Genomic DNA, 7,842 nt, shown 5'->3' with positions numbered 1-7,842 from the left:
CCATGGAAGCCACTCATGTTCTTTTGGGAAGGCCTTGGCAATTTGATAGAAAAGTTTTACATGATGGCTTTACCAATAAACTATCTTTTGAATTCCATGGTCACAAGGTTACTTTAAAATCTCTCTCTCCAAGAGAAGTCCATGAGGACCAAGTTATCATGAAGAAAAAAAGGGAGAGTGAAAAAGATAAAAAAGATAAGAGTTCTAAACCTACACTCCTTGTGTCTAGGCGTGACATTGAAAGGGAAATAGTGGCTCATCATCCTCTTTTCTTAGCCATCCCTAGAACTCTTAGAGTAGAATCACTTGTTGATAGTCCTCATTGCTTGGAAAATTTGGTAGAAGAGTTCCAAGATGTGTTTCAAGATCCTCCAAATGGACTTCCTGATGGAGATCAAGCCCAAGAGAACATGGAGGCCACTCATCAAGCTCAAGAAGAGGTGGAGGCACAAATGGAGGACGCCCATGGAGGTCAAAGTCCACCTCAAAGGATTACAAGAAGCATGTTCAAAGCCTTGGGAGCTAGAGGACATTTATTTTCTCTTTTTGTAGTGTCTTTAGTTGAAGGTGCTTAGAGGGAAACCTTAGAAACCTCTTTTGTTATAGCATCTTTTAGGTTTTAAATAGGACCTTTAGGGGGGTGTATTAGTAGATAGGTGTAGGAGTAGAATAGGGGGTGCCAAAGTGAAGGAAGGGATCACACCTTCCTTGCTTAGGTAATTAGCGCCGGTTCTAGTGGCTTTTGGAGGGAATTTTGAATTGTTTAAGCTTTCATTTTTCAGCACCTTAGGCTATAAATAGAGGTGCCTTCCTTGTAAATTTCAGATTTGAATTTTATCTAAAGAAACTATACTCAAAATTGGAGTGAGCATTTGGAGAGCTTTGAGCTTCTTCTCTAGTCTTATCTTGAAGGACCATGGTTTCCTCAAGTGGCGGCTTCCACACTCATCTAGGAGCATCCATTCTTCTAGTGGCGTGATCATCCAACCATTCCTCCATCTTCATGAGCATTCTCTTCTCCTTCCTTTCTTCTTCTTCAATTTGTTCATGTAGCCTTGAGTTTTGAGTTGTTTTTTGTTTCGGTTCCTTTAATTTTCCAGCACCTATATTCTGTTTGCTTCTTAATTCTGTTCGGTACTTTTGTTTTTAATTCAATTCTGTTCGGTCTCTTCTTTTCATTCTCCTTTGTTGATTCAATTTGACAATATTTGGTTCATCCAAATGAGTTTGGGATTTGGTACTTGTTATTGGTGAGTTCTTGATCTTAGAACCATGATCCAACTTCTAAGAAAGTGCCTCTACATTTTCCAGCTCAAGGTGATTCCTCAAAGTGTCAAGAATCTTGTTCTATGTGGCTATTGGAATCACATCATGTGGTATCATGAGTCTTAGGTTCATTCTTGTTTAATTGTTGAGTTGTGTGCACTTTATTTCAAGAGCTCTTTAATTTCTTGCAATTTAAGTTTCTGTTTTAGAATTTTAATTGAGTATTCTTGCTGTTTTTTTCTTTTGCTCCAAGTGTTTGTGGAAAGGTTTATGGCACTCATAATTCTTATGAGTATGGTTGCTCTTTTGGAATGGCATTATCCTTCCTAGAGTTTACCTTAAGCTTCCTTTCACTTGTTACAATTTGTGTTGTGTCTTTTAATTTTTGAATCATGTCAAGTTTTGTCTTAGTCATGTTATTCCATATATGTCATTACTTCTAGTAGTACTTTTATTGTTTTGATTGTTTCTTGCTTTGGTGTCATATAATTTTCTGAATTGATGTTGATCCTTTGTGCATTTTCTTTTTAGAATTGAGTTCATACTTGTATTCTAGACCTATACAAGTTCCAATACATCATTTTCTATTATGTCTTTGCTAGTTCATCATTCTGTTTTTTTATTCCTATTAGGATTCCTCTGTTTCTGAAAAGAGTGCTTACTGTTTTTCCTTATTGCAACTGATTTACGTACTGTAAAATTCTGAAATTCTGGATTTGAGATATTCAAAGTGTTAGAAAAGAATAGAAAAAAGAATCATTCAAAAATATGAAGTACACAAAAAATGATAAATAAAATAAAAAAAGTGTACATTCCTGCCGAAAAAAATACGGTAATCTGGCAGTGATTTTAAAAAATTTATTTCTCTCAATTGGCTTTCTGTTTTTAATTGATTCCAGTGCCATTTTTGAGAGGGATTGAGCACCAAATTGATTTGATACCGGGCTTTTCTTTACCAAACCGTCCAGCATATAGGACCAATCCAAGTGAAACCAAGGAAATTCGCCAACAAGTTGAGGCTTTGATTGAGAAAGGGTGGGTGCAAGATAGCATGAGTCCTTGTGCTGTGCCTATCATCTTAGTACCAAAAAAGGATGGCACATGGCAAATGTGTTCGGATTGTAGGGCCATAAATAACATAACCATTAAGTATAGGCATCCCATACCTAGACTAGATGATTTGTTGGATGAATTACATGGTTCTAAATCTTTTCAAATATTGATCTTAAAAGCGGCTACAATCAAATCCGTATCAAACCGGGTGATGAATGGAAGACGGCTTTTAAGACCAACTTTGGTTTATATGAGTGGTTAGTTATGCCTTTTGGTTTAACTAATGCACCAAGTACCTTCATGTGCCTCATGCATCATGTTCTTAGACCTTTCATTGGTAAGTTTGTTGTGGTTTACTTTGATGACATTATCATTTATAGCTTATCTTTGAATGACCGTAGGTTGCATGTTAGGCAAGTTTTGGAAACCCTTAGGAAGGAACATTTGTATGCTAACCTTGCTAAATGTATGTTTGCTCTTGATCATATAGAATTCCTAGGGTTTGTTGTGAGTTGTAAAGGGGTCCATGTGGACAAAACAAAGGTGGTGGCCATTCAAAATTGGCCTACACCGAAATCTTTGAATAAGGTCCGAAGTTTTCATGGACTTGCTTCTTTCTATAGAAGATTTGTCCCAAACTTTGGTACCATTGCCGCACCACTCAATGACATAGTGAAAAAGGATGTGATCTTTCATTGGGGAGAAGCACAACAAAATGCTTTTGATACTTTGAAAGAAAAATTGACTAATGCTCCCATCTTAGCCCTTCCTAATTTCACTAAGACCTTTGAGATTGAGTGTGATGCTTCAAGCATAGGTATTGGGGTTGTTCTCCTTCAAGAGGGCCACCCCATAGCCTATTTTAGTGAGAAATTGAAGGGAAGTCATCTCAATTATTCCACCTATGATAAGGAATTATATGCACTTGTTGCGTCCCTATGGCGATGAACAGTGCAGGGACGCATAGTGCCGAGATCATCCATCATCCTTCCATCTTCATGAGCAATTCTTCTCTCCTTCTTTTCTCCTCTTTCAATTGTTTTTGTTAGCTTGTGTTCTTGAGTTTTGGTTTGGTGTTTTTGCTATTTTTATGAGTTTTTGGTTCGGCAGTTTTATAATTCTGTCCATTCATCTTGTTCCTTTGTTTTTCTAGTTGTTTTATTCGGTTCAATTCATTCCTTAAGTAATATGTTCGGTGCAATTGCATTTTCTTCCACTTTAATCGGTTCAATTTGACTATATTTGGAACATCCAAATGAGTTTGGGATTTGGTACTAGTTTTTGGTGAGTTCTTGTCTTAGAACAATGATCCAACTCTAAGAAAAGTGCCTCTATAATGTCCAACTCTAGGTGATTCCTAAGAAGGTCAAGAACCTTTCCCTATAAGGCTATTGGAATCACATCAGGAGTAGTCCACAAGATTACTCATATTTCTACATTTGAAGTTGTATGTGAACATAGTCCTCTTTCCCTTTTAAAGTTGTTACCACCTCCTAAAGGAATTATGCCTAAGGGAAAAGTAAATACTATTGGAAATTTTACAAAACATAAGAGGATTAGAGGACACATACAACCATCAAAAGGAAAATATTGTGAAAAGTTGCCAAAAACAAAACAAAAACAAAAATGGCAACTTCATACAATTAAGTTTTCTCCAATTGCTCACACTAACTCCTTTGCTTTGTTTCAAGATTCCCATAGATGGACATTTGATCCGGGAGGACACACCTTGACGAAGCAAGAGGCTGCTATTCGAGATCAAGTCTGTAGATCTGAGGATAGATCTTCTCAAGAAGGAGGAGATGATGGACACCATCCAGCAACATTCATCCCCCTAGTTGAAGAAAAAGCATTGGATTTGAGGACAAATCCTTTTCAAGAGAGAGGGGATGATGGAAGAGGCCCCAACACCACCTTTCACAAAAGGCACCCACAAGAGCGTCTAGGACAACTATTGCATGAAGGCAACCCAAAAGGAGCATCTAGGACCACAAAGGAGCGTCTAGGACAACCATTGCATGAAGGCAACCCAAAAGGAGCGTCTAGGACCACAAAGGAGCGTCTAGGACAACCTTGCATGAAGGGCAACCACAAAGGAGCGTCTAGGCCAAGAGCAAGGGCGTTACAAATAAAAGGGGAACATGCCAAAGAAGCCCATCAAGTGTAGCTTTGTCTTGATTATGGTGTAAATAGCATAGCCTTATGAACCTTTGATTAATTTATGCAAATTAGGATTAAGGAGGAGTTAACCTAGATTAGCTACGATTTCTAGAAGCTCTCCACTAATCTAGGACGTCCATGTGCAAGTTAGGAGGCCATGTGCACCCATGTGCCATGTGCTCCATGTGCCTCCATGTGCTACTCTTTTGCATTTCATTTGGCTTGCATTTGCTCATCATTTAGGTCATCATTTCAGGTCTTCCTTAGCCTATAAAAGGAGGAGCCAACCTCATGTATTTCAAGATTGAATAGAGTAAAGTTATGCTGCCCATTTTGTGCCATACACTACTCTTTGCCTAGCATCTAGGTTTTAATCTTCACTTCGTCACCTTCAAAGGGGTTGGCCAAACCTCCCCAATTCGCCACTCTCATGCACCTTCAAGGCACCCATACTTTCTAGGAAGGCCTTTCTTCATCTCCTCCACAAGCTTCCGCAAGTTCATCACCTAAACGCAAAGAAGAGCATAAAGGAATGCCATCATTATCTATCCCAGGGGTCTCCCAGAGGTGGCATGAGTACTTCACGAGTCAGTTTACTCCCCACTAGTACTGGGAATATGGCCTTGAAGCCACCTTTCTCTTCTCTTTATTACTGTTTTGAGCTATCGGGGCTCGAGACCTCTTCGTGGTGTCGCCCCCTGCATGGTCTTTCCTACCCATGGGTATCGGGGGGTAACACTGTCGATGTCTCAATCTTGGCGACGCCTCAGCTTCGCGACGCCTTGTCCTAGCGATGCCTCAACCTAGCGACGCCTTGTCTTGGCGACGCCCTGTCCTGGCGACGCCTTGTCTTGGCGATACCTCAAGCGGTCAATCTGTTGACTTTCTTCCTTGGGCCCCTTCAGGGGTCCCACCATATGTTGACTTTGACCTTGACGTTGACTTTAACTTTAACTTTGGTCAACGCCCGGCTAGGCCGCATGAGTTGGCACCCAGAAAGTCATCCCCTGCGCCATATACACTTCGAGGAAAGAGGACTCACACGATGGAATGTCCCAAAGTTGGGTTACGGCGCTGTGAGACTTTCCACGTAGAACAAGTAATCAAGTCAGAAGAACACGTGGCAGTAAGCACTGAAACATCAATGTTTTCCTGAAAGTTTACTAAGGTATGCTTTAATTTAGTTTACGTTTCGAATGCTTTAAAGCACTTTAAACCTTTTAAATGCTTTGAACGTTTTAAACGCGTTGAACGTATTTAAGCGCCTTAAATGCGCTTTAAGACGTTTTAAATGCACTTTAAGACGCTTTAAATGCTTTAGACCTTTAAAAGGGGCTTTAGACGTTTGAGACGGGGGTCGAAAGATTGAGTTTTCTCAGTTTTACACAAACACTCTCTGGTTGCTTGCTCGCGCACCCACTGTACGCACAGGCAATTAGGAAAAAAGGGCATTAGTTACTCAGTTATTTTGACCACCTTCAGAGTACCCAGTCACGGTGCTCCGCTACGCAGGTGTGTCCCTTTGATGTTTCTCGCCAACTGACTTGATCATCGGAGTGCAAACGGCCGCGAGGGCGCTCCTTTGTCCACTTCTTTTCAGGTACTCACAGACAGTGCAAAATGAAGGTGCCCTAGCTCGCGAGGATAAGCCACGCACGAAGACGTCCCTGGTCAACCGGCGGGAACAATACTTTTAAACTATTATTATACAGAAAATTCACTTTCGTATAGTTTCCTAGGTTCTAAAACTTTAGATTGTAAATGAAATCTTTATTAAACATATGAAAACACAATTTTAACACATGAAATTGTTTATCAAAGATATTGTAAGTGTTTCAAAATATTAATAGACATTAGATTGTAAAAGAAGTATTAAACATATCAAACAACAATTTTAACACATAAAATTGTTTTTCAAAGATATCATAAGTGTTTTAATCAATTAATAGACCTTAGATTGTAAAAGAAGTATTAAACATGTCAAAATACAATTCTAACACATGAAATTGTTTTTCGAAGATATCATAACTGTTTCAATCAATTAATAGACCTTAGATTGTAAAATAAATATTAAACATATTAAAACACAATTTTTACACATGAAATTGGTTTTCAAAGATATCATAAGTGTTTTCAATCATTTAATACCGAAAAGAAAAATTTGCTAACATTTAGTTAAGTAATACGCTTGTTTTCAATAGTTAATATACTTTTAAACTATTATTATACACAACATTCACTTTCTTTTAGTTTCGTAGGTTCTAAAACCTTAGATTGTAAATGAAATCTTTATTAAACATACGAAAATACAATTTTAACACATGGAATTGTTTGTCAAATATATCATAAGGGTTTCAATCAATTAATAGACCTTAAATTGTAAAAGAAGTATTAAACATATCAAAATACAATTTTAACACATGAACTTGTTTTTCAAAGATATCATAAGTGTTTCAATCAATTAATAGACCTTAGATTGTAAAAAATATATTAAACATATCAAAACACAATTTTAACACATGAAATTATTTTTCAAAGATATCATAAGTGTTTCAATCAATTAATAGATCTTAGATTGTAAAAGAAATATTAAACATATCAAAACACAATTTTAACACATGAACTTGGTTTTCAAAGATATCTTAAGGGTTTTCAATCAATTAATAGCGAAAAGAACAAGTTGCAAACATTTAGTTAAGTAATACCCTTGTTTTCAATAGTTAAGATACTTTTAAACTATTATTATACACAACATTCTTTTTCTTATAGTTTCCTAGGTTCTAAAACCTTAGATTCTAAATGAAATATTTATTAAACATATGAAAACACAATTTTAACACATGAAATTGTTTATCAAATATATCATAAGTGTTTCAATCAATTAATAGACCTTAGATTGTAAAAGAAGTATTAAACATTGCAAAACACAATTTTAACACATGAAATTATTTTTCAAAGATATCATAAGTGTTTCAATCAATTAGTAGACCTTAGATTGTAAAATAAATATTAAGTATATCAAAACACAATTTTTACACATAAAATTGGCTTTGAAAGATATCATAAGTCTTTTCAATCAATTAATAGAGAAAAGAACAATTTGCAAACATTTAGTTAAGTAATACGCTTGTTTTCAATAGTTAATATACTCTTAAACTATTATTATACAAAACATTCACTTTCTTTTAGTTTCCTAGGTTCTAAAACCTTAGATTGTAAATGCAATCTTTATTAAACATACGAAAATACAATTTTAACACATGAAGTTGTTTATCAAAGATATCATAAGTGTTTCAATCAATTAATAGACCTTAGATTGTAAAAGAAATATTAAACATATCAAACCACAATTATAACACATGA

Source organism: Phaseolus vulgaris, unplaced genomic scaffold (assembly GCF_000499845.2).
Source record: "Phaseolus vulgaris cultivar G19833 unplaced genomic scaffold, P. vulgaris v2.0 scaffold_39, whole genome shotgun sequence".
NCBI lineage: Eukaryota > Viridiplantae > Streptophyta > Magnoliopsida > Fabales > Fabaceae > Phaseolus > Phaseolus vulgaris.
This window is presented reverse-complemented; position numbering follows the sequence as displayed.